The sequence below is a fragment of the Tachypleus tridentatus genome, chromosome 13 (assembly GCF_004210375.1).
Source record: "Tachypleus tridentatus isolate NWPU-2018 chromosome 13, ASM421037v1, whole genome shotgun sequence".
NCBI lineage: Eukaryota > Metazoa > Arthropoda > Merostomata > Xiphosura > Limulidae > Tachypleus > Tachypleus tridentatus.
In genome coordinates, this window is record NC_134837.1 from 132372456 (window position 1) to 132400329 (window position 27874).

The following is a 27874-nucleotide window of genomic DNA, read 5'->3' on the forward strand; positions in this document are numbered from 1 at the left end:
AGCGTTTATCAAAATTATAGTTTTAAATATTTATAGTATACTGACTGTGGCGGACTAACAATATTATTTAACTGTCTCCCGCGTGTTGCAGTGACTACCTTTTATACTTATTAGGCGAGATTCTCAAATATTCAGTTGGCCAAACAATACTGGTATTTACGTAAATGTATAACATTATTTATTCTTACGCTGAAGAATTTTCTACAAATTTAGAGAATAAACGTGACTTTCGCAATACACGTTACATGGATTTCTAGTTGTATATTAAACTAAACAAACCTCAACATTGAAATAAATATATAATAGAAAATCCGTAACAGTGACTCATATGTTATTATGGATATCATGAAAAAAATAATCATGAATTTGTAAGCAGATTTTTGTAAAATGGTTCATGTGTTTAGTCAGGAGGTTTTTGAAACTGGGTTTCATGTGTTTAGTGTGTGTGTGTTCTTTTTCTTATAGCAAAGCCACATCGGGTAATCTGCTGAGTCAACCGAGGGGAATAGAACCCCTGACTTTAGCGTTGTAAATCCGCTGTGCTAGCAGGGAGCATGTCTTTAGTCAGAAGGTTTTTAACACTGGGTTTCTTTATTTGATTACGAAATCTAGAAAATATTTTAGTATTTTCAGTTACGAGGAACTGCTAGTATTTATGTCGTTACTTAATAGCGCTGATTAGAATATTCATTTGTACTGTTGCTATATATAACTTTAATCTGGAGGAGTGGATAGAATTGTATGAACTTACATCACTATCGTTTATAACTTTAAGTTGAAGAAGTGGCTCGAATATTATCTTTTTGTACCACTATCATTTATAACATTAACCTGGAGGAGTGGCCAGTGTCAAGATGTCCAGTAACTATTTTTATATCAACATTAAATGCTAGTACATATGTAAATGCTACTAGGTGTACAGTAAATGTATGTACATAAAGACAAAATGTGTTTCTTTGCACCCTAACTCCTCCGAGACTATTTGGTCAATCTCAACCAAAGTTTGTGTGTAAACGCTGTGTACCATGGGGAAGTCTTAGAAACACTACGTACCATGGGAAGTCCTAAGAACACTATGTACCATGGGGAAGTCTTAGAAACACTATGTACCATGGGGTAGTCTTAGAAACACTATGTACCATGGGAAGTTCTAAGAACACTATGTACCATGGGGAAGTCCTAACGACACTATGTACCATGGGGAAGTCCTAAGAACATTATGTACCATGGGAAGTCCTAAAAGGTTCAAAGTAAACTTAACCCTACTTCTATTTTGTATAGCCAGTTGGTTAATTACTCCCAGTCTATTGAGTCAATCTCAAACAGTCTTGTCAAGTGGGCGGTTTACACAATGTTGAATATTCAAAAGAGATTCAAGGTAAAAGTGTGAAAGCAACTGGAATGTTTTCAAACGACCATGATTTTATCATGGTCAGATAAGTGTAGGATATTCAACGGTGGACAAAAAACAAACTGTAAATGTTGTTTACGAATAAGTTTTGTTATAATTTTAAAATTTTGAGATAAAGTTTATGTTAAAGTTATTACTTTGGAATATATGATTGCTGTTAAACTTATTTTATTTTAATTAAGTTTAAACGCTCCCTGTCAGTTAACAGGTATATCAGCTTGTATTGTACATCATTGTTGAATGCTAGTACATATGTAGATGGTACTAAATAAATTATTAGTAAACATTTTATATCACTATTCAATGTCGGTGTACGTCGTGTTTAGCAACAGGTTTTTTCGCTATGCTTAGTACTTGTTATTACGTGACTAATAATTATTATTACTATTAACCATTCAGTAATTGTATGTACCTATCTGTTTCTTATTGGTAGCTAAATAGTAAGTTCTCAACGATTTTTTTTAAACTGCTGTTTGTACAAGTGTATATACATGTAGTACAGGTGATTGTTGATAAACTGTTTGTTGCCTAGAAACGTTGGTTTTAGACATGTAAATGTTAATAAAGCTGTCCATCCATAGAAATGTTCGTTTTATAGAGGTATGTGTAATAAAAAGTATTCAATGTATAGAAACGACTTGTTTAAGACAAGCCAAAGCCAATAAAACCTTTCAATGCTTACAAATGGCTTGCTTTAGGAAGGAAAGTATTCGTAAAAGTATTCTTGTAACCTTGTAACGGATAGGTAAAGACAAAAAAGTATCATTAAAAGTATCCAATGAATAGTAACGATTAGTAAGTGTCGGGAAAAGTAGCTAGTACTGACAGGAGTACATGTCGTTAAAAAGTGTTCATTAACTAGTAATGTACGGTGTATGACAAGTGTCGGAAAAGTATTCAGTACCTATTAATCACTGATATATGACAAGTGAATGTCAATAAAAATGTTGAGTACCTATTAATCACTGATATATGACAAGTGAATGTCAATAAAAATGTTGAGTACCTATTAATCACTGATATATGACAAGTGAATGTCAATAAAAATGTTGAGTACCTATTAATCACTGATATATGACAAGTGAATGTCAATAAAATGTTGAGTACCTATTAATCACTGGTATATGACAAGTGAATGTCGATAAAAATGTTGAGTACCTATTAATCACTGATATATGACAAGTGAATGTCAATAAAAATGTTGAGTACCTATTAATCACTGGTATATGACAAGTGAATGTCGATAAAAGTGTTGAGTATCTATCAATCACTTGTCGTATACCTATTAATCACTGGTATATGACAAGTGAATGTCAATAAAAGTATTCAGCACCTACTAATCACTGGTATTTGACAAGTGAATGTCAATAAAAGTATTCAGCACCTACTAATCACTGGTATTTGACAAGTGAATGTCAATAAAAGTGTTGAATACCTATTAATCACTGGTACTTGATGAATGAGTGTCGATAAATTTGTTCAATGGCTAGTAAAGAACGATATATTACGAGTATATGTCGATAAAAATGTTCGTTAACTAATAATGACAACTTTATGGTTTGCAAATGTTGATAAGTGTTAATAGTTATTAATCACTGTCATGTGACGAGTAAATGTCAGTGAAAGTGTTCAATAGCTAGTAACGACCAATATGTGGCTAATAACGATTCTGTCATGACGAGTGCATGTTAGTAAGCTTATTAACGGCCTAAAATCGATTTGTTATAAACTATGAACCTTCAGTAAAGTATTTATTGGCTACAAACTACACACTATCCACTTGTTTTAAAATAATATATTGAAAACAAGCCAAATGTATATTACTTTGAACTAATAGTAAAAAAATCGTAGTTTTTTTTACATTTATTCATCTTTGGATTTTTTTATTTACAGATAAATAGTGTGAACAACTCACACGCAATCCTGTGTCTATCTGTATATATGCGTGCAGACTTTGTACTTTTTTTAAAAAAAGTGGGCCCTTGCTGTTAACAATGTTAACTTGATATGTAGTTTGTCAAAAACCTTTTACCTTTAATCTTACTACAAGTTAGAGAGTATCTGGTTGAGATGTTCAAGATTGTAAAGCGACTTTTAACATACTCTGAAAACGAAAAAGAAGTTAGAATAAGCCTCTTTAAATAGGGACGTTCTATAAAATGAATGAGCAAATATACGATACATAATATGGGGAGGAGAGTAAATACAAAACTAAACAATTACGCTAATGATATAATGTCAAACTCAACTAAAACTAAGGGATTGTAAAGTCATTGGTGGCCAATACACAAAATCTATTTATTATTACGTGTAGACTTGAAAGTTTTAAAGATTGTGATATTCTATAATTCTTCTATACTCATAATTTATTTCAAGAATATTTTGGAATTGTTTTCACATAATTGAATGTTGTTCATTGTTGTTGTTGTTTTTAATTTCCCATTGAAATACCTCAATTATGAAAATGCAAGTGAGTTTACGACCTCTGTCCACAAAATTTTGTAACTAACGTTAAACAGATTTTGATGTGCTTAATAACCCGTGAATAGTAAACACTAACGTAATTTGATTAAAATATTAGTGTTACGGATTAAAAAGTTTATAATATAAAATTTTAGCACGCCCTCTAGTGAACAAGAAAATGGCCATTTATTTATTGTCTGCAGTTTCAGTTATGATGTTGGTAAACTTATTAGGAGTAGAAGAAACAAGATGGCCATTAATGATTAAGTTAGTATGCAGTTAGTTAATTCAAAGAATTGAATTGTTTTTACTGTAGAGACAACGATCCTTTAAAAGTGTTACAAAATAATCAAGATAACTATTAATTTCTGAAGCTGTGACAAGTTGACGTGTGTCATTAGTCATTGCCGGTTTCCGGTCTTATTAGGCTTAATAAATTTAAATATTATTGACAGGGAAATAGGCATGAAGAAATTTGTCGCTTTTGCTTGAGAAATTTTATGAAATATTAAAATCTAAGTTTAATGATAGCGCTACGTAATCTCATAACTAAGAATTCGTTATTTTTGTTGTTGTTTTTTTCATTCTGACATGCCAGAGGTCTGCTATGACAGGAAATAAATAAGAAGCTATTAACACGTATATTCCAGGTTGTAATCTTTGAAGCCAGCCAGATTTATTAGAACTTGAAATAAATCAGTTTTCTTCTTTTGCTGTCAAACAGTTCACGGTGTGGATAAAATGTTATCGCCTAGAAAGATAAAGCTTCTTAGTTCGTCCGCAAGTCTTGTGGGTAAAAAAACACACGAAGCAGCATGCATGCCAATTAGACCTAATGCTCGAGGGTCGCGGGTTCGAGTCTCCCTCACACCAAACATGCTTGCACTTTCAGTCGTGGGGGCATTACAATGTGACGGTCAATCTCACTATTCGTTGGTAAAAGAGTTGGCGATGGGTGGTGCTGACTAGCTGCCTCCCTCTAGTCTTACACTGCTAAGTTAGGGACGGCTAGCGCAGATGGCCCTCGTGTAGCTTTGCGCGAAATTCAAAACAAACCAAAACCTCATGTTCGAATCTTAATTCCTGTATATATTTTTCCCTGAGGTTCAAGGATCTGGAGTTGGAATTTCGTGCTAAATATTGGTGATTATATATTTCTTTTGATTTTCCAGAAAAATAAAAACGGTCATGTAAGTTCTAAGACAACAAGAAAATATTAACTTTTAATTGATAACACGTGAAACGAATTAATCAGTTGTGACAAACGTGCCTATATTGAACTATACTTTGCCATTTAAAACTTCTTCCCCAAACCGGTGGTAACTTGTAAATTGGTTTCAGAACTGTATAGAAAACGCTTGATAAAAAAGGCTGTTCCACCTGTGCACTTTGTGAAAAATAGGCTTCCAAGCTGTACAGAAAACACTTTGCAAAAAGAGCCTGTTTCACATACAGTTTGATAAAAGTGAGCTTCAGAACTGTATAGGAACACTTGATAAAAGAGGTTACTATAGATATCAGTTTTTTCGCGAATCCTAAAAAATACTTATTGAAAATTCCTTTGAAAAAATAGTACTTTATTCTAATCTGTGTTATATGTAGTTTGTTACTGTTGCTATAGAATATTCTCACAAAGCTACACAGGATTATTTGTGCATAGAACTAATTTCGAACGATAAACTAGAAAGAAGTGAGGTGTTAAACGTAACCTACCACCAACTTTTTGAGCTATTTTTGTTAATTAAAGTGATTTGGCACTCACTGTTTTAAATGTGCCCCAGTCCTAAAGTGCGGAGTACGCTTTTTTCCGACAGGGAGTTGTAAACCATGAACCTTCCGATGCACAGTTCTGGCACTCTATATATGTAAGATCCGTTCATTTTGTTTGGCAGAATTCCTTATGAACGTATTTCGTTTGCCATTTGTACAGTATATATATACGTATCTGTAAAGATTTAAGTTGACAATTGTTCCTTCTCTCTACCCTCGGTGGACTGAGCAGATAACCCGATGTGGCTTTGCTAAAAGAATACACACAATCTAACTTTTGTATAAAAGAGAATGTATAAACATTTTTAACAGAGTTAACTTTCATGGAGTTGCACGCATAACTTCAAGACTTCAATTAATTTGTATTGTAAGTTCCATTCAGAAGGATTTTCCAAGAATTATTACAATATGCATCATTTAAAAAGGCCCTTGGTAATTCACAGCCCATTCTTAAAAGTACTGCGCTTAAATAAAGTTCTAGGAACATTTACAGGGCCCATTATCTATTACTTGAATGTTGTCTTGGTTGACTGAGTGTAAACTGTTTTTATGAACTTCAGTTTCTAAGAAAATTGTAGGTTTCTCAGTGCAAGAACAGCTACTTGTTAATAAAAACGTTACTATAGCTAAACTAGTGTTAGATAAAAATTCGTAATTACTTCCACGACTACAACCAGTGTTGGATAAAGAATTGGAGTTACAACCTTGACTACAACTAGTGTTGGATAAAGATTTGGAGTTACTACAATGACTACAACTAGTGTTGGATATGAGGATTTGGAGTTACTATCATGAATGCAACTAGTGTTGGATAAAGATTTGGAGTTACTGCTATGACTACAACTAGTGTCGGATAAAGATTTGGAGTTACTGCTATGACTACAACTAGTGTCGGATAAAGATTTGAAGTTACTGCTATGACTACAACTAGTGTCGGATAAAGATTTGGAGTTACTGCTATGACTACAACTAGTGTTGGATAAAGATCTGGAGTTACTGCTATGACTACAACTAGTGTTGGATATGAGGATTTGGAGTTACTATCATGAATACAACTAGTGTTGGATAAAGATCTGGAGTTACTATCATGAATGCAACTAGTGTTGGATAAAGTTTTTGGAGTTACTGCTATGACTACAACTGGTGTTGAATATAAAGATTTGGAGTTACTATTATGAATACAAGTTGTATTATATGGAGATTTGGAGTTGCTATTATGGATGTAACTAGTTTAGTTGTGAGTAAATATTCAGAGTCGCTACTGTAAATACAAGTGGTATTAGATAAAGATTTGGAGTTACTATTAGATAAAGATTTGGAGTTACTATTATGAATACAACTAGTGTTGGATAAAGATTCACGAAGGCTATCTGGGCTAACCGTCCCTAATTTAGCAGTGTAACACTAGGGGGAAGGCAGCTGGTGATCACTACCCACCTCCAACTCTAGGACTACTTTTTTACCAACGAATAGTGGGATTCACTGTCACATTATAAGGCCCCCACGGCTGAAAGAGCCCATTGATTTGAGGAATTTGTATTTTTTTACGAATTGTATGTTTAATAAAACTGTGCTATTGTTCCCATTGTTGCTGACACTTAAATACTTAGTATTACATATTTTAGTCCAAAAATAAAGGAGATTAAATTGTGGTATGTGTTTGGTATTTTTCAATCACAACTACACCTTATACGATACAAGGACTACAGCCGTATAACCGGCTCCTCTTAACAATTTGGCAGGACACGTGCTGGAACAGGACTGTTTCTGTGATTACTGATAGAAATGTAGAAAATCCTATTTTTATTATTTTAGTACAAGTATTGTTAGCATCACAGATTTGGTAAGTTGTTAGAATGTGAAAGATTTTCGTGATAAATGTCTTCATTACGTATATATTACTTACGCTCTTTATACAAATCAAGGAAGTTGCATTTCACAGAAGAAGGCCTTTAACATTAAATGGATTTTCAGAAGTTCTAATGACCATATGGAGTCAACGAGAACAGTCTTTTAAACTGTGGTTAAAGAAATTGAGTCAATTAATGATATACATTTGACTCATTGTTGAATCCTTGTTTACTCCTTGTTGCTGAGATCCGTTCTTCACTGTTAAATCCTTGCTTAGTGCTTGTTGCCGAGATCCGCCCTTTACTGCTGAATCATTGTTTAGTCCTTGTTGCTGAGGTCCGCCCTTTACTGTTGAATCATTGTTTAGTCCTTGTTGATGAGATCCGCCCTTCACTGTTGAATCCTTGTTTAGTTCTTGTTGCCGAGATCCGCCCTTCACTGTTGAATCATTGTTTAGTGCTTGTTGCTGAGATCCGCCCTTCACTGTTGAATCATTGTTTAGTGCTTGTTGCTGAGATCCGCCCTTCACTGTTGAATCATTGTTTAGTGCTTGTTGCCGAGATCCGCCCTTCACTGTTGAATCATTGTTTAGTGCTTGTTGCCGAGACACATTATTCTGTTAACAGAGGGTTAAGGTAATTATAGATGCACGACAGTTAACCCGCATTTCTATATCATCTGTAAACACCTGGAAGCAGATGTCGAAATCACTGTGTATGTACAGCAAAGTGCAGGTTATCATCTTATTTTATCCTCGTAGGAAGTCAGCTTGAATGGCCCTAAATCATTGCGCATACATTAGTATCTAAATCTAGGTTTTATATGGCCTCAAGTCATTGCACATACAGTATTATCTAGTTCTAGGCCTTCTATGGCCCCAAGTCTTTGCACATATATTAGTATCTAGTTCTAGGCCTTCTATGGCCTCGATATCCTGTGCATACTCTAGTATTAACTTAGTGACAATATTTAAAAACAACTACTCGTTCTCTGTCTCTCCGGTATAAGCCAAAGATCCCCCTTCCCCCTCCCCACACACACACACCTATAACTTCAGCGAGGGGAATACATGTTTTCCTCGTGACTTGTTAACCTGTAAATATGGTGTCAGAGTTAGACACTAACCGGCAGTCCTTGTAAAATGTAGTGTTTAATAACGAGTCAATAGCCTTCATAAATATAATTAGGGCTCAGTTATAACTCATGATATACATGCGTACTGAAGTATCTACAGCTGTGGTGACTCCCGTTTTCTGTGTCAAGAAAGATTTGGGTACATGCTCTGACTCCTTGGTTTATATCTATTTGGGATAGAGCGTAGTCATAATGTAGTGTATTGTTGCAAAGCAAAGGTTAGTAATAATGCATGAGGGTAGTTACAAAATGAAGACTTGTAATGATTCTTAGAATAGTCACGATTTAGAAAGTAATCGTGAAGATGTCTTTCTAAAGAAGTGTTAAGTATACGAGTAGCATAAATTAATGATTGTGATGTGTGTAGGTTAAAATTAAGGACTGTGATGTGTGTAGGTTAAAATTAAGGACTGTGATGTGTGTAGGTTAAAATTAATGATTGTGATGTGTGTAGGTTAAAATTAAGGACTGTGATGTGTGTAGCGTAACTTTCAGAACTGTGACTTGTTTAGGGTATATTTCAGGAGATTGAAATGTATGGTATAGGTTTCAGGACTGTGATGAATGTAAAATGGATTTGTAATATGCTTCGAATGGATATCAAAATGACCCGGTAATGCGTGCTGGATGATTATAATACCTGTGCAGAGTGTGAAATGTTCGGAGTGAAGATAAAGACTGTACAGACTGTGTAGTAAATGAAAGATCTTCGCGGTATGTTTGTAGTACGAAAATTGAGCGCCACCTATTTACTGTCAGTGCTTTTCTAGTACACTAGTAGTGAGTATCTCGTGACTTGCGAGTGTTAGACTGTACCTTTTCTATGTTAAAAATAAAGAAACATTTCTTGTTGTGATTGTATTTTACCACGATACTTGCTGGAAAGATTTAATTGCACGTTACAACAAAATGCAAGTTCGTATTGATTTCTTATCTGATAAGCATGGTGAGGAAAATGTGTAATTGGCATATACTTACAGTTCTAGTTCTTATTTCGGTGTAGATTAAAGAAATTGATTATAATGAACAAAGACGTGGCCTTTTTTCTTTGATTTTTTTCACGTGTGCTTCATTGGAGAACGTGGTAGTGAAACAAACGTAAGTTAAAGAAACAGCAGGTAAGACTGTTTTGTCGTAAGAAATTTATACAGCTAAGGATGTTATGCATAACAACTTAGAAGGGACTAGTAGCAGAGCTGTTACAAATATAATAAACAGAATGTTTGTTGAACTTGCACTCGGTCCACCATTTATTTCTGCGATCACGTGCGCCGAATGAAAAGCCTGCCAATTTCTTTTGAAATGACGATGAATCATAAACGTGTTTTGTGATCGTTTAGAATGTTTTATGGACACCGTGCGCTGGAGGTTTGGAATACAAAATGGCACGTCTTTTTGGTGTGGAAGTGAAAGAGATAAACAGCTGACTAGTATTATTTAGCACTGGCCTGCCTAATCTTGGTCATTCAAGTGACCAATAATAGTTAACAACAGTTTTCCTTATCTTGGTCAAATTACTCAACCTAAACTAGTCACTTTTATTATAAAAAGACACATCCCAACAGTATAAACAAACAAAATAAACATAACTATATTTGGTTTATAGATGGATGGCGAGAAATGAGTAAAGCGAGTGTTTAAAGGGATGGAAAGTGAGAAGTAAAAAGAGGGAATTTATGTTTAGAGATGCATCAAAACGTAAAGGAGTTTATTTTAAATTAGAGGAAAGTAGGGAAGGCGTTTAGTAACATGGTACGTAAGTTTGTTTTTTAAGGATCCGAAAAGTAGAGAAATGAATACTGAGCGAGAGGGAAGAAAAACGGTTTTATTTTGAAGGCGGTAAGAAATATTCAAAAAATATGTTTTTAGGATGATAGAAAGAAGAGGATATTACTTTGAAAGGAATAAAAGAGACAGGGAAGTTTGTTTTTTTAGTAGAGAGAACGTAAAGGAAACAAGCGTTCGAGTAGCTAGAAATTTGTAAAGTAACTTTTGAAACGTAAGGATATGAATATTTAACAAACCGGTAACAGATATAAACTTTGTTTTTCAGAAGCTCAAAGGGTGAAACGGTTTACATAAGCTAGAATTTCAATTTTAATTTTGTTGTGGAGAGAAAGGGAGGGGTGAATCCCGCAGAGAATGTAAATGTAAAGACCTTTGTCTCCATTTTCTGTACCCTCATAAAAAAACTCGCAACAATCGTAATACAAGTTTTGCCTTGTTTAATTAGCCGTTGACAGTGGAAACCTTTGTTACTCCACAAAACGACAGGTTTTCAATAGCGGATAACCAGGTCATTCGACAGTGTAAGTTTGGTATTGTTTCAGAAGGAACACAAGTCTAGTGAGACAACATAAGCTAGGGAGAGCCTATTGTGTACAAGTCTGTCGTTGCCAGCAAGTTTTAGTCTCCCTGTCTGTCCTGGCTGCTCACTGAGCCGGCCGCGGGGTCACTCACCTGTTCCTGCACCCCTGCTGGAGAGACGACTTGTCGTTCTTGCTGTTTTTGACGGAACATCCTATTTTGTTTCTTCAACCCGCGATTTAGCTGTTGTCAGTTGGTGATCGAGATGCAGGTATCTCGTTCGGATAATAACGAAAAAAAACGGTAAGTTGTTGTTGACTTTGTACAAACACAGAAAGGAATGTAATATATATAATAAAATAAAGTTTAGGTCCATTGTTACGGAATAACTCCGAGTTTCTATGGAAACATGTTTCGTCCAACGTTGAACTTCTTGAAGAGGGCACGTGATAGTGCGAGAACTTTTCTCTCTCCATATAAACTTGGTGGTGTTCTGCAGTAGTTCGTTTGAAATTTATTTTAGATTGCATGATATTGTGTGTTTGCCTACTGTTACAATATATATATTATAAGATATCTTCGTAATATCTCGCTTGTAGCAACAGCATTTACTACTATATCTACGTTTTGTTTTTGTTTTGTAGTAGTGTTGTTTCAAAGTGATAAGTTGCTTATGTTGAAATTCCCAGTTACCTTTTTTACGTTAACACCTGTGTAATAGTGTGAAATGTTAGAATGTACTGTGTTCAAAATTCCCACCCTGTTAGTAGCCCAAGAGTTGGTGGTGGGAGATGATGACTAGCTGCCTTCCCTCTGGTCTTACAATACTAAATTAGGGACGGCTAGCGCAGATAGCCCTTGTATAGCTTTGCCCAAAATTCAAAAAACAAACTAACCCGCCTTGTTATCACTGCACTCGTGTTGTTGGTGTCACGAGTCAAGAAAAAAACACGTATCTTTCATTGTTATAACATAATAAATCTCTCTGCGAGAACGCAATAAAACAACACAATAATGTAACAATTTAATGATCTTTACTATCTAACAATACTTGCAATGTAACCTCACATTCAATATCCACATTTTCATGTTTGAAATTTATTGCACTGTTGCATAACAACGTCTACTTATTGTAGCAGTAAGTGCTCATATGTGACACCAATTCAGTCGTGTGGTAATACTATATTTTTATATGAAACTGTTTTATTAACAGGCTATGTTATACAGAGTTTATTTCTTCAAAAACATTTATTGTACATTACCTATAGGCGGCCAGCTGTATAAAAAAAAACGTTTACGTGTGATTTAATGAGTGATCTTAGAGTGAAAGGCTATTAAATTAAAAATATACAAAAGAAATAAGATACACAGTTTTCTATTATTCAGTGAATTGTCTCACTCTTTAAATCGTAGGAAAGTTATAACGTTACTATCAATTCCATCATTCATTGGTAATGAGGTCTAGCGTAGCCTGGTAGTTAGGGCGCTAAACTATAGCTATCAATCTGCAGATCGCGAGATCGAATCCTTTCACCTAACATGCTCGTCTTTTGAGCCATGAAGGCCTTACATGTGTCGGTTAATTCCAGTATTCTTAACAAAATCTACTGTAAACGATGGCGGAGAGTTTTATTGACTAGCTACCCTCCTTCTAGTTTTTCACTTAAAAATGAGAGACAGTTAGATCAGATAGTCTCGAGTAGTTTTGCGCGAAATTCAACAAAAAATAATGTTGGAAAAAATTTGAAAAATCTTTTAGTTTTTTTTTAAACAAAGTAAATGAGTCTTAAAATTATCCTCCCCTATTTTAATCTTGGAGGACATTTTCATTGGTGTAAACTGTTTAAATAGATTGGATAAAACATTTTGAGAAAATACCAGGGAGACAAAATATACTATTGCCAATGCTTATGCAAATTCAGCTATACACTTGCCGTATAATGTAAAATATTCTGTAAATCGGGTTTTTACAGTTAACGTACAATATCATAAAATATTATGTAAATCGGGTTTTACAGCTACCGTATAATATCATAAAATATTCTGTAAATCGGACCTTTTTTAATATTATAAAATAGCTGAAGGATTTGGACTGATGTCGTTTTGTATCTTGTATATGTATAGTCATTCACTGAAGAGTGAAATCAGGATTAGTACACTCCACCAGTGGCTTAGCTTGCGGGCTTATAACGTTAAAAACTGGTGCTAGAGCCCGTTGTGATCAGAGCATAGCGCAGATTGTTTGCTTTGTTTTGTTTTTAATTTCACGCAAAGCTACTCTGCGCTAGCCATCCCTACTTTAGCAGCGTAAGACTAGAGGGAAGGCATTTAGTCATCACCACCCACCTCCAACTCTTGGGCTACTCTTTTATCAACGAATAGTGGGATTGACCGTAACATTATAACTCCCCCATGGCTGAAAGTGCGAGCATGTTTGGTGCGACCGTGATTTGAACCCGCGACCCTCAGTTTACGAGTCGAACGCTTTAACCCACCTGGCCATGCCGGGTCTCCACAGCACTGATAATACATTGCATGTCTTTGCGCTGAGCAACAATACAAAAGTAATTTATTGAAACGTGTGTGTAAAATTGCTGGAAAATCATTCGTTGAAATGCGTAATCAGGCTTCGCGATTTTCCTGAAAGTTATTTGTTGAGACGTGTAATTAGAAGTAGCATTTCGGTGTATGCTGTTAAATATGATCTTTATTTCATAAGAATAAAAATAAAATCGTACTTTCCGTGTACGTTATTAGTATTTATTTTCAGCCTTGTTATCTAGCAACTTTCTGTAATCGATAGAACGAACCATACAGAATTTTGGAATGCTGTCAAATCATCTTAAATCAGTTCATAATCAGTTATATAAACAAAACTCTCTAACTGACCAGTTTACAGACTAGTCTTTCCAGATGATTATGAAGCTTGACAACGTTACATGGCTTCTTGGTTAAAAAGTGTTTAATCTTTGTTTCGTGAAGCAGGATAAGATAATACACCAGAAATGTTAAGGTGACCACATTTCCTATAGTTGACCAAAAGTATTTAGTAATTAACAGGCAGCAGCACGCGACCCAAGTCTTGTCGTTGTTGTGTACAATTACGCTTGTTTTGCGTCGTGAGCGCATACTCGGAATAATAAGCAAGTTTCGAATTTCATAGTTAGATTTCTCATGAACATGTAACTGTTAGACAATTCTAGAACTGGATGGTCCATGAATAACAAGTATTGTAAGGTTTCAACCAGTGGAATTCGCTCATTGCAAAACACACATTAGATTTTAATACGATATTCTAGAAAATTGCCAGAAGTATTTATAACCTTTTTTCAGCTTTATTTATTTTTATGTATTATTTATTTATTGCCTTTGGGTTAAGCATATAACTTTCTCGGGCACGTTATTTACTAGGTACCTGAACTTTGAAAGTAGCGGTCAGTTGAGATCATGTTAGTAGGTGGGCTAAACTGTTAAAAACCAAAACATCGTGGGACAGCTCAAAATTTTTAATTAAGTATAAGCCTCTGTACCTGGAAAGTGCATTCACTCTGTGTTGTTGCATAAACAGATGCTAGCTTCTAAGTCTATTCAATTAGAGGCCCGGCATGGCCAGGAGGTTAAGGCACTCGACTCCTAATCCGAGAGTCGCGTGTTCGAATCCCCGTCACACCAAACATGCTTGCCCTTTCAGCCGTGGGGGCGTTATAATATGTGGTCAATCCCACTATTCATTGGTAAAAGAGTAGCCCAAGTGTTGGTAGTGGATAGTGATGACTAGCTGCCTTCCCTTTAGTCTTACACTGCTAAATTAAGGACGGCTAGCGCAGATAGCCCTCAAGTAGCTTTGCGCGAAATTCAAAACAAAACAAACCATTCAATTAACGTTTCAGATGGATTAAACATCTTAAAACAGATGCTTCAACAGCACAGCTGTTGTTTACTGCCTAAAATATTCTGTTGGTTGATAACGGAATAATTTACATATTTTATGATTATCTATTTGTATCAGATCTGACTCTTGTTATTTTTTAAATATCTTTTATGTGAACATATTATTCCTGTTCTGTAAATACGCAGACAAAAACGAAGGTTCAGGGATTCGAGTAAATGATTTAATACACGAGTAAATTGCTGTTAACATTAGTGTTGTCCAACAATCCAGAATATTAATTATTAATAGTTTTACTGTTCCATAACACAGAAGACGGATTAACAATGGTATCGTCGTTTGGTACCACAGAATATTATTATTGTTGTTAGAGCTGTTGTTCGACAACTCTAATTGGTATTTTATGCCAAATTGTTGATATAGATCTCATCAGAAATCCTCGGTTTTAGTTATTTTATATTGTATATACTACAGAAAATTCACTAGAAGTGTTCATTCACCTACTAAAAGAAAACGCTACTTTCAGTTTATGGCGTTCGCCTCACAACTGGACTCGTTTCTTCGATATATTTGTAGTGTATGCACTAGTAGTTGTATTTATTGATATACCTCTGTGTGTACGTGTGGTGTTTGTAGTAACGGTGGCACATTTTTTGTTGTTTTTTTATTATGTTTGTGTTTAAATATCTGCGTATACAAATATGTATCGGTGTACTTCTATGTATATGTGCGTGTGTACAAAAGGTGATGTCTGTTAGTTTGTACCTCTGTACACGTATATAGATTGTGTTGTGTATTAGTGTATGTATACAGATTGTGTTGTGTAGTAATCTACTTATCTCTATGAACTGTCTTCTGATCCACCGCGCGTGTTAGAAGTGATAACCCCCTCGGGTAGAATGGTGCACTGACAGACAGCCTTAGCAACAGCAGAGAGAGAAGAACCAACACGAGTCACCTGTTATTCTAAGTACGTTATGATGTACAGCTGCGCTCATTACGTCACTAAAAACTTGGGATTTTACATTCACCGGTACTGAAGCGACGTTGTTTACTAAATATCTTAACATGCTATCTGTTAATTAAATGGACACTTCTTATTTTCGAGATTAGTGGAGGTTGGTTCCACTTCTGTTCCTCCCTAGGTCCCTCAGCGGGTGGGGTGGGGATAAAGCTCAAGGCTATATTGCTAGAACATCCTCATCGTAAAATAATGATTTATAAATTTTGCCTCAGTTGGCGGCTTAGCCAGAGTGCCTAGCGGCTCTTGTGGATGCAGTACCCGGATCGTCGCGTATCACCTTTAGCGCCCGACTGGCAACGCTCGGCACTTCTGGGTGATGGGTTCATGGATGCATGCCGGGATATATTTTGGAGACGAGAGACTAGACCTCTTACCTGTTGCCTGTATCAGTCTTCAGTTCCACATTGGAGCCTGTAGATTTTCTTTTTTTCCTTACGTGGTTCCACGTTATTAGTTCAATCATACCTTTGACTGTGTCTCTCGCTCTTCCAGCTTCTAGGTGTGTTTCTCTCTGTACGAGACTGTAGCACAGTCTTTTTATTAATGATATTTCTACTTATCCGTGGTATACGACCAGTGATCGTATTGAATAAGCTGTGGCCATAAGATTTAACAAACTATCCACCAAACGTCCCGCAAGTACGCTCAGAAGTGCGCCGATAACGAGGTGGGCAACACGTGCGTGTTCGAGGGGAACTTGTCCGACGTAGTGCGAAGGGCCACGGGTCTCTGTTAGCATAGGTAGGAACATGTTCGTATAGAAATTGGGTGTATTATTTTCGCGGATCGTGGTCTTTACTGTATTAATTAATATCATACACTAGTTGCTTGTTGAAAAACAACCGTTATACTCGAGTCTTCAAGTATTCATTATTTTAATAGGGACTGAAGTTTTAGGGAAGATAACACGATATTTATAGGGTTGTAAAACTAGTAATAGAATAAGGTAATTCATAATAGTATTACACTTAAGATAATTATGGTAATATATATTTACACATATAATATCCAGTGTACAGATTTTATCATACTGACGACAAAGCACCTTCACATCAACAACGTGTTTAATTATCCGCCGTGTGTAACGGTTGTAATGTTTATGTTAAAATATGATAACGTGCTGTGTTACGGCTGTAATTTTTATATTATGTACTGTGTGTATCAGCTATAATGTTTACGTTATGTACTATGTGTTACGGTTGTGATGTTTTTGTTAAAATATAATTGTGTGCTTGTGTTAGGGTTGTAATGTTTCTAATAAAATATAATACCGTGCTTGGTGTTACGGTTGTGTGTTCTTTTTATAGCAAAGCCACATCAGGCTGTGTGCTGAGTTCACCAATGGGAATCGAACCCCTGATTTTAGCGTTGTAAATCCATAGACTTACCGCTGTACCAGCGGGGGCGTTTTGGTTGTAATTTTTACGTTAAAATATAATAGTGTTGTGTGTTACAGTTATGATTTTTATGTTAAAATATACTAACGTACAATGTATTACGGTTGTAATCTTTGTGTTAAAATATAACAGTGCTGTGTGTTACAGTTGTGATGTTTCTGTTAAGATATAATAGTGTACTCTGTGTTATGGTTGTAATGTTTATGTTAAGGTATAATAGTGTGCTGGGTGTTACAGTTGTAATGCTTATATTAAAATACAGTATTGTGCTGTGGGTTGTGGTTGTGATGTTTCTGTTAAAGTATAACATTCTACTGCATGTTACGGTTGTGATGGTGATGTTAAAATATTATAGTGTAATATGTGTTACAGTTGTGATTTTTATGTTAAGATTTAATAGTGTATTATGTGTTACGGTTGTAATGTTTCTGTTCAAATATAATAATGGGTTCTGTGTTATGGTTTTATTTTTTTTCTGTTCAGATATTATAGTAGCCTGTGTGTTATGGTTTTAGTTTTTTCTGTTCAGATATAATAGTGGGCTGTGTATTACCCTTGTGATGTTTCTGTTAAGGTGTTGTGCACTGTGTATTAGTGTTGTAATGTTTATGTTAAGATATAATAGTGTAATGTTTATATAAAAATACACTCTTGTGCTGTTTATTACGGTTGTAATGTTTCTCTTCAGATATAAAATTGTGCTGTGTGTTGCGATTGTAATGGTTATGTTAAAATATAATGGTATGCTGTGTTCATGATGCTCTAATAACACGTAGGTCCAAGAAGTCTTGATAAAAATGAAATAGAAACGCTATTAACATATAATAGTGTGTTATGTAATACAGTTGTGATGTTTCTGTTAAGATATGGTAATTTACTGTGTGTTACGGTTGTAATGTTTCTCTTCAAATATAAAATTGTGCTGTGTGTTGCGGTTGTAATGCTTATGTTAAAATGTAATAGTGTACTGTGTGTTACAGTTGTGATGTTTATGTTAAAACATAATTGTGTGCTATGTGTTACTGTTGTAATGTTTATATTAAAATGCAGTATTGTGCTGTGTATTGGAGTTGTGATACTTCCGTTAAGGTATAATGTTGTACCGTGTATTACGGTTGTAATGTTTATGTTAAAATATAATATTGTACTTTGTGTTGCTGTTGTTATTTTTATATTAAAATACAATATTGCACTTGTGTTATGATTGTACTGTTTCTGTTAAAATATAACAGTGTGTTGTGTGTTACGGTTGTAAGGCTTGTGTTAAAATATAAGTGTACTGTATGTTAAGGTTGTGGTGTTTCTGTTATGATATAATTTTGTAATGCGTGTTAAGGTTGTAATGTTTATGATAAAATATCACAGTGAGCTGCATGTTACGGTTGTAATGTTTCTCTTCAGATATAAAATTGGGCCGTGTGTTGCGGTTGTAATGGTTATGTTAAAATATAATAGTGTACTGTGTGTTACGGTTATGATTTCTTCTGTTAAGATATAATAGAGTACTGTGTATTACTGTTGTAATGTTTTTGCTAAAATATCATAGTGTGCTGTGTGTTACGGTTGTAATGTTTATGTTAAAATGTCATAGTGTGCTGTGTGTTACGGTTGTAATGTTTATGTTAAAATGTCATAGTGTGCTGTGTTCATGATATTCTAAAGACACGTAGGTCCAAGAAGTCTTAATAAAAATGAAATAGAAAACCTATTGAAACATAATAGTGTGTTGCGTGATACATTTGTGATGTTTCTGTTAAGGTATAGTGATGTACTGTGTGTTACGGTTGTAATGTTTTTCTTCAGATATAAAATTGGGCTGTGTTGTGGTTGTAATGGTTATGTTAGATATTATAGTGTGTTGTGTATTACGATTATAATATTTCTGTTGAGATATAATAGTGTACTGTGTGATATGTTTGTAATGTTCTGTTAAGATATAAGTACTGTGTATTACGGTTTTAATGTTTAAGTAAAAATAGTATGCTGTTAAGATATAAGTACTGTGTATTACGGCTGTTATGTTTCTGTTCAGGTATAATATTGCACTGTGCGTCACAGCTCTAATTTTATGTTATAATATAAAATAGTGTACTGTGTGTTACGTTTTTGAAGTTTCTGTAAATATATAACAGTATGTTGCATCCATGATGTTTGATTAATATAGTACAGTATTATTTATATTACTAACGTGATGTTACTGAATAATGTGTGTTATGACAATAATGTTTGTCTTATTACATGAATTATCGTTTATTTATGAAACGATGATAAAGGTACCAGCATTAATGTGCTCAGATTTAAAACACATCACGAAGACATAGATTTCAGGTTACCGAACCCCCTCTTCCTTCCACTTGTCCTCAGCTTTGAATTTCACCCAACTCCGCTGTTTTCCCTCCTTTATGGACGTCACTGATGGAAGAGTTTAAAGGAAGACAGATATTTTATTTTTTAATTTCCTTATTTGTTTTGATAACGATGTTCGTTAAATTTTCTCTTTTTTTCTTGCTTCTGACAGGTGTATTGTTTACTACAGAACAGGATCCATACACCAAACAATCACTTTGCAAAATACTGTAACCTTCCGTTTCGTGCAAGAAATCCCTTCTACTGCGTACCTGATCTGCTACAGAGCCACGCACCGAATGGTGTTCGTGACACGGATTTACTCTGGAAGCATACGTTGTTGCAACAATAGAAAGTACTGTCGATGAAACTAGCATTGCTTTTCGTAGTGTGTATAATGCCCTCTTTTGTGTAGACCTGTGTCTCACATAATGGTCTGGTAAATTTGTTTTATAGTGATTGTTACATGAACGTAAATAATAACAAAAAACCAATAACTGTTTCTAACGCTGCAATTCTTGTCATTCTCAAACAAGCCCATTTTATTAAAGAGTTATTCTGTTGGAAGTTGGAGGGCTTATGACTCTAAAATTCGAGTTTTGATACATTTTGCTCCTTATGGTTTAGTTGTAATTATGCAAGCTTATAGCATTAAAAGTCGTAATTCAATACCCGTGGAGCAGAAGTAGCTCATTGTGCAGCTTTGTTTTGTGATGTTTAAACGTTCAAAATATACTATAAGCAATCACTCTTTAGCACCAGCAGCGACAGCGAGATTTAATTCAAGGGGATGGGGTGGAATGAATTCTCACTTATGCCGTTGGACGCCCTTCGATTTTTCTAAAGTGAAAATACATAAACATATGAGTTGGTTCCTACCTTCACTGTGGCTTTACATAAGCTGGCAATTTATAGTCAAATATTTCCAATTTTCTGAGGGGGGGGGGAATGCCCCACATTCCTTTCACAATTAGCGTTCTTGTTTGAGCTGTACACAGTATACCTTATTATACCTTAAATATTTTAGCCCTGACCATAAAATGTCTTGATTTATCTTTTGTTTCTACCTGCAAACTATGGGGGTTATCTTTATCGGGACATAGGAGGGGGACGTTCGATTGTATACCTCTTCCTTCCACCTGCAGTGATATTTTAGAAGCACTGGTATGTGCTCAACGTTTCATAAATGAGGATGTTGTATTTTTGTAATGGCACTGACAGAAGAAGACTTACAGTACCGTTATTACGGTCACCTCCATTTGTGTGCAATGTTCACCATTTGCCACTGGTAAAGCTTTGCTTCGTTTGGTGTGTTTACAGTCTAACACATCACAAACAGCCCCATGTACTCCAGTGTTTATTCTTTCTGTAATATATCTGTCTACTATGTGTTAACTTAATAAAGACCGTTTTTAATATATAACATATATTTTACACAAATGAGTTTGTTTATTTTGAATTTCGCGCAAAGCTACACGAGGGCTATCTGTGCTAGCCATACCTAATTTAGTAGTGTAAGACTAGAGTGAAGGCAGCTAGTCATCACCACCCACCGCCAACTATTGAGTTTCTCTTTTACCAACGAATAGGTGGATTGACCGTAAACATTATAACTCCCCCACGACTGAAAGGGAAAGCATGTTTGGTGTGACGGGGATTCGAATCGAACGTCTTTAACCACCTGTCCATGCCTGGCCTGTATATGCACTAGTAAGGACTGAGCTTTGTAATGTTTTTTTTTTCAGTTTGTTTTCATTTTACTTGTTTCTTATGTTAGTTTGTATTCGACTATCGGCTGTTTATACTGTTTAAAAATGTTATTATGTTTTTAGGGAGATGCACCTGTATTCTTCCTAGACGGACTTCTGATTTGCTAGCTTCCAGATTTTGCTTTTAATTGGTTTACATTTGTTAACCGTGTAAATTTGGAATCATAGGTGAGACCTAGTAATTTTGCTGATATAACAGTATGAAGGGGGTTCCCATAGAGACAGATTTCTGGCTTGTTTTTACGAAATTTATCTAATTTTGTAAACGTTAGTACTTGTGGTTTGGGTATGTTAATTTTTATGCGTTTCTTTTGGCAGTATTCTGCTATATCGTTTAACTTGGGTTGGAAGATTGTGGCTGCTGTGGAGGACGTGTGTGGGAACTCTTCCAAATTGCTACCAAATGTTTGTTTGTTTGAATATCGCATAAAGGTACTCGAGAACTATCTGTGTCAGCGGTCCCTAATTTAGCAGCATAAGATTAGAGGAAAGGCGCCTAGTCATCACCGCCAACACCTAGGCTACTCTTCTTCCAACAAACAGCACAGTTTACCATCATATTACAACGCTCGCTTGGTTGAAGGGACTAGCATGTTTGGTGACGGGGACTCGAACCCGCAACCTGCAGATTGTTATTCGAGTACTCTAACCACCAAGCCATGCCAGGCCCCTTCCAAGTAATAGAAAAAATAGGCTTTATGTGTGTGTACGAAAATTTCAAAGTTTTAGTGCTACTACTATCAACTCTGTTTCAACTCGTGAAAAATACTTTTTACTCTGTGGAATGTTTGTCTGCTCATTCTGTTTCGTAGCAGATTTGAAGTTTCAAATTCGTAAGTAAAACTTCCAAACTGGACGTTTATCGGTCATAACTTATATATAAATATTCTGATGATTAAGCACACTTAAGACGAGAACGATGTTTTAGATTTGGTGCTATCACGAAAACTACTTCCTCCGTCGTTGATTATTTTCGTCTATAGGCAACGATTACAAAAAGTGACTGAAATCACGCTGTCCATTGCTACAAAAGGCTCTGCGAAAGATGGCAAGGCCAATCTTATATATAGTTCACACACTTTGACAAACGTTCCACTGACTTTCATTATATGCTTACATCAGTTCCCAAGACTATATTTAAGTTGGCCAAGTCCATTAGAGCTATAGTGGAGATTTTTAAAGGCATTTGGTTGAGCAGAATAGATGTGTTTTTTGGACATTTTTTCTCATAAAAACAGCCACTGTGACTGGTAGATTATGAGCCTTTAAAAACTTAAAATTCTTGCTATTATTTTGTTAAGAAAATGTGGAGTTAAGTTTAGTTTTATTGTAATGATTGTTTGAGTCAGAGGGTTCTCTTTCGTAATCATAGTCGTGAATTTTTTTGATAATAGATTGGCTTGGAATTTACTATTTCATTTGAGAAATGTGCCATGTGGCTCTACATCGCTTTACACTTAACAACCTCGTCATATGATTATCATTACATGAATTATTCTGACACAACTATGAATTGCAAGTCTACTCGTTGTTGTATTATATTGTCGATTTATGAAAAGTAAAGTACCGTATAACACACAGACGCTAAAAATAACATAGCCAGCAGCGTTACGTCCTGTATTAACAAACATAAATTGTTATTGTAAAGTACAGTTAACTTTTAGTAAATAAATACATATCAAAACTCATATGGTTAGTCAAGAAACACTTAAATTTGGATATAAGTTATATTTATTTTAACTCAGTGATGGAGTGATGATGCTGCTTCTTTTGTTATGAATTATTGTTTTTATATCACTGACTTTTTCTTTGAAATATATTGACGACAGCAACATACGCCTTTTAGTGATATACTACATTCTGCCTTTATTTATATATGATATGACATATCCGTGGAAACTGTTATACAAACAATGTTTCTTTTTAATTTTTAATTGTCGGTATTGTTATTGTTTTTTGGTAGCAAAGAGCCAACTTAGATTTTGATTAAAACAGTTCTCTAGACGGTGGTGAATCCAGAATTACTCGAAGAGGGACTCCAAGTCAGATGGTTAAATATGTATCTAACTAAAATAATTATTGTACTCGGTGTCCGAATCAGGATTACCCGAGAGGGCGCCAAATCAGATCGTCAAATCTGCGTCTGGCTAAAATAATTACTCCAATCGGAGTCGTATCCAGGATTAGCTGGACAAAAGAGTTCGAATCAGATGAACAAGTGTGGCTGGCTTAAGAGCCTTCAATCACTAGTATTACATGGTCAAATAGAAATTGTGTTCATTTTCTTCATTTTTTTTTTTTCATACAAAGATTGCTTGTTTTGAATTTCGTGCAAAGCTACTCTAGGGCTATCTACGCTAGCCGTCCCTAATTTAGCAGTGTAAGACTAAAGGGAAGGCAGCTAGTCATCATCACCCACCGCCAACTCTTGGGCTACCCTTTTACCAACGAATAGTGAGATTGATCATCACATTATAACGCCCCCATGGCTGAAAGGGTGAGCATGTTTGGCGCGACGGGGATTCGAACCCGCGACCCTCGGATTACGAGTCGAACGCCTTAACACACCTGGCCATGCCGGACATTCACACAAAGAATGCCTTTCATGTCCCCTGCTGGTACAGCGGTAAATGTACGGATTTACAATGCTAAAATCAGGGGTTTGATTCCCCTCGGTGGATTCAGCAGGTAGCCGATGTGACTTTGCTATAAGAAAACACATATATACACACACAATACCCTTCAAATTGCATTTTAATGAAATTTTACTAATCATAAATTAAAAAAACAAACGACAATCACTATTTGAGATGTAACCTATATTACCGTCAAATAAACAAAATAAAAAATAAAATTACCGGGTAACCTCCCCTTTTATATGCGCTACTGTCCAATATCGAATTCACTTTTTATTTGGTAATAAAAAATTATCATATGCTGTGAATGAGAACGCGCCCCTTTGACCTGCTATTTCTATCTGAACAAGCTTGTCTCCACCATAATAATAATGAATGTTCTAAAATAATCATTTAGATTTAAAGATTACAAGCTCGTGTAAAAAAATCATATACTTCTATACAAACCTATAATACAACGATATAATATTAAACGGAACTAAAAAAAATGATAAAACTCATTCGAGCATGATAAAATATATAATCCTGTCACTTTACAGTTATTATTTTATCAAAATTTCAAGTAAAAAATCTTCGTAGAGCACATATATTTTAATGGGTTGATTGATATTGTATATATATATCTTTATATATATATTTCTACTTGCTTTGTTAAGGTGATAAGCGAGGAACTTGGTAACAATCGGTAACTAGGACACCTAATCTCTGCTGCCTGCCTGAACTGTTTGGGGTTATGTTTAAAAAATAAATAAATAAAGCACCTAATGGTATCTTGGTCAATTGATCTCATCTGTATGCTAAAAGTTTTTTGTTTTTGTTTTAGTTACTATTAAATGTAGAAAAATTATATTGTGTGTAAAGATATTTTTAAAGTGTTGACACTTTTATCTTATTAAGGACTACCACGAGGGAGATTTTGTGTGGAAAAGATTATATGTAGTTACGTTAGATATTTTGTTTGATTTTAGAATTATAAGGAAAAAAATGCTTAAGGGCTATCTGTGCATAACCTCTCTAATTTTGAACTGATAGACTAGGGAGACCCAAGTGCACCCACCGTGAATGTTTGCGATACTCTTGTCAGAGGGAAGAGTGTGATTTGATAGTCACTCTTATAACACTTACACGACATCGAAGTACGAGTGCGTTTTTATAGCAGTTTTCCTGAACCATGAACCCTCGAATTTACAGATGGCACGCTCTCCCTCTCTTGCCCCGGTATGACGAGGTGGTTAGAACGTTCGGCTCGTAATCTGAGGGTTGCAGGTTTGAAACCCCGTCACACCAAACATGATCGCCCTTTTATCCGTGGGGGCGTTATAATGTTACGGTCAATCTCACTACTGGTTGGTAAAAGAGTTGGCAGTGGGTGGTGATGACTGACTGCCTTCCCTCTAGTCTTACACTGAGCAGATAGCCCTCGTGTAACTTTGCGCAAAATTCAAACCAAGTTATCACTCTCACTCCTTGCATATTCTAGCCTCCATTTTTAAAGGTAATCCAAACAAATGATTTGGATTATGAAAAAGTCTCTTCTTTTTCAGACTCTTCTCATATACGTCAAATATCATAAGTAAATAAATTGTAATAACAGTGTCGTTCTCTCTAGGTACGTTCATCATTTCTAATAATTAAAATGTGGCAAAACTGTATTTTACTTCAGTGTATAATTAGCCCAATGTAGGACAGTACTCTTGTGAAAAACAAAAATGGTTCGTCGAAACACAGCGTCTCTCAGCGGGCTAAACCTAAATGAAATATTCCGTTATTTTGAATGAATAAAAAAGTAATAATTTTTGTTACAATGTTAACTTTAATTTCTGTGTGTGTATATATACATCTCACGAGCGTTCAGAATGTTTTTAATTCTTAATAAAGCCTACCCTTTAACTAGAAACTGCTGAAAGCAACCTAATAAGTGATATATTTATAGTTTAGCAGCATCGACCGTTAAAATCTAGATTTACTGCACTTAAACTGTAACGTCGTAATCACTATTGAATATATATGTGTATATGGAGGTGTGGTCTGTAAATACCTACATATCGCTCTGATGCAAACCTTAAATTGGTTAATACTTGGTTTAAATAGACCTGTACCCTGCTTTTAAACTGTACCATTTAGGAAATTAACTTCAAGTAACTGTGTTGGTTTCTTTCTTATTAGGAGAATTTGAAAGACAATCTATTCAGAAGCCTGGAACCAACTAGCACGTGCAATTAAGTGTACAAAAGAGAGAGAGAAAAAAAAAACCTGAGGCAGTGCCGCCATTGATAGTCCACGCCTTGAACGCAGACGTTGTGTTGTAATCTTTATCTATGGTGGAAGGGTCACGTACGTGTCACGGGTCTCTTGTACTGGCTTTTCTAAGTTACTCGCTCCTACTGTTTACAATGAAAACAATGAGCTACCGCAAAATATCGCCCTTTTATAACGTGTCACAAGCTATAAATTATGCTGTCAGTAAAAGAACAGAAGTGAACCACGCTATCTTTTTGGCCGATCGATCGCAGCGCCTCTGTGTATTTAATAACGTCCTTGCTAAGGAATCGTATTCGAATACGTATTTGAACCTAGATTTGTTTGTTTGTTTTCTTAAAGCAAAGCCACATCGGGCTATCTGCTGATCGAGCCCCTAATTTTAGCGTTGTAAATCCGTAGACTTACCACTGTACTAGCGCGGGGTGCTTTGAACATAGAAGAGATATTTTGTTTTTTTTTTTTATATAGAAGTGGAACGTTGTGAAGTAATCACCCTTTGATTGTTTGATCAGGTTTTATTGGTGGCATGATATTCTGTATTTGGAGTAATTCCGGGTTTTTATACAGTAATAGAACGCTGTGAAATAATCACACTTTGATTGTCGGGTCATGATTTTATTAGTGACGTGATACTCTGTATTTGGAGTAATACTGAATTTTTACACAGAGGTAGAACGTTTGAGTCGGGTTTTGTTGGTGACTTGTGTTACGTATTATAATTGATTTCGAATGAGTCTATGAGTTATTGTATTACGTACGTTACGTACTACTGCTTCAAATAACCAGAATTTTGAATTTGAGCTTAGTAGGTAATTAAGTGTTAATATATATTAAATTTATGTTATTTGCCAACAAGATTGATACGCTGAATTTCACTTTTTTTGAAAAAAATATATTTAATATACAAACATAAAAACAATACAATTTATAATAATGGTTATTACTAATAGTTATTACAAATGATGGTTTACATACAAGAGTTTTACAAATTTACAAATAATACTAAGTTTTATATTCGATCTAGAACTGAATATTTTATTGATGACCAGGTACACGACGAACAAATTAATTCTGAGTTGATATTTTTTGCACCTCGCTTGAGCGAAAGACACCTTTTTTGACTAGCTTTACACCGGTTAGAATTTCACTTCTCTCCGATGAAGATATTTAATGCCCTTGTAGAAATACTAACGTCCAAGGTAATTCACTTAAGTTGAACGGTTTGTAATGTTCGAAATCCATGAACGTTCCTGGTCCGATTGATAGACATTAATCACAATTATAACTTCATAGGCTTCAAGCATACTGACAGTGGCTGCCCAATAATATTCTCTTCTTTTTTGTCTCTCGGCTAGCCGCCTTTTTATGAGCATCACGCAGATTTGTAGAACTTTCGACAATATTCTCGTGCTCTTTTACCAAATAACTATTGTTGATTCTTACTTTCAAGAATTCTCCACACGTTTCTAAAACAAGAATGACTTGTGCAATACACAGTCAAGAATATACGTCACATGCAAAAGATAAAGCTGCACTGAAAGAAGCGTAGGCATTAAAATAAATGTACAAAGGTGAATTCGTTACACGTGATACTCTGTATATGGAGTATTTTGGG

The 27874-nt window shown here is 35.2% G+C and overlaps 1 protein-coding gene across 2 annotated transcripts in view; it reads left to right on the forward strand.

Moving 5' to 3' along the window:
- Positions 1 to 27874, forward strand: part of LOC143238868 (uncharacterized) — a 303511-nt gene that overhangs the window by 57314 nt on the left and 218323 nt on the right. Inside the window, exon 1 of one of the 2 annotated variants that reach the window (XM_076479462.1) lies at positions 16071 to 16590. The exons of the other annotated variant lie outside the window; for it this stretch is intronic. The gene's annotated coding sequence lies outside the window, so the exon portion shown is untranslated. Of the gene's footprint in view, positions 1 to 16070; positions 16591 to 27874 lie in introns of those variants that run through there. 2 annotated transcript variants of the gene reach the window in all.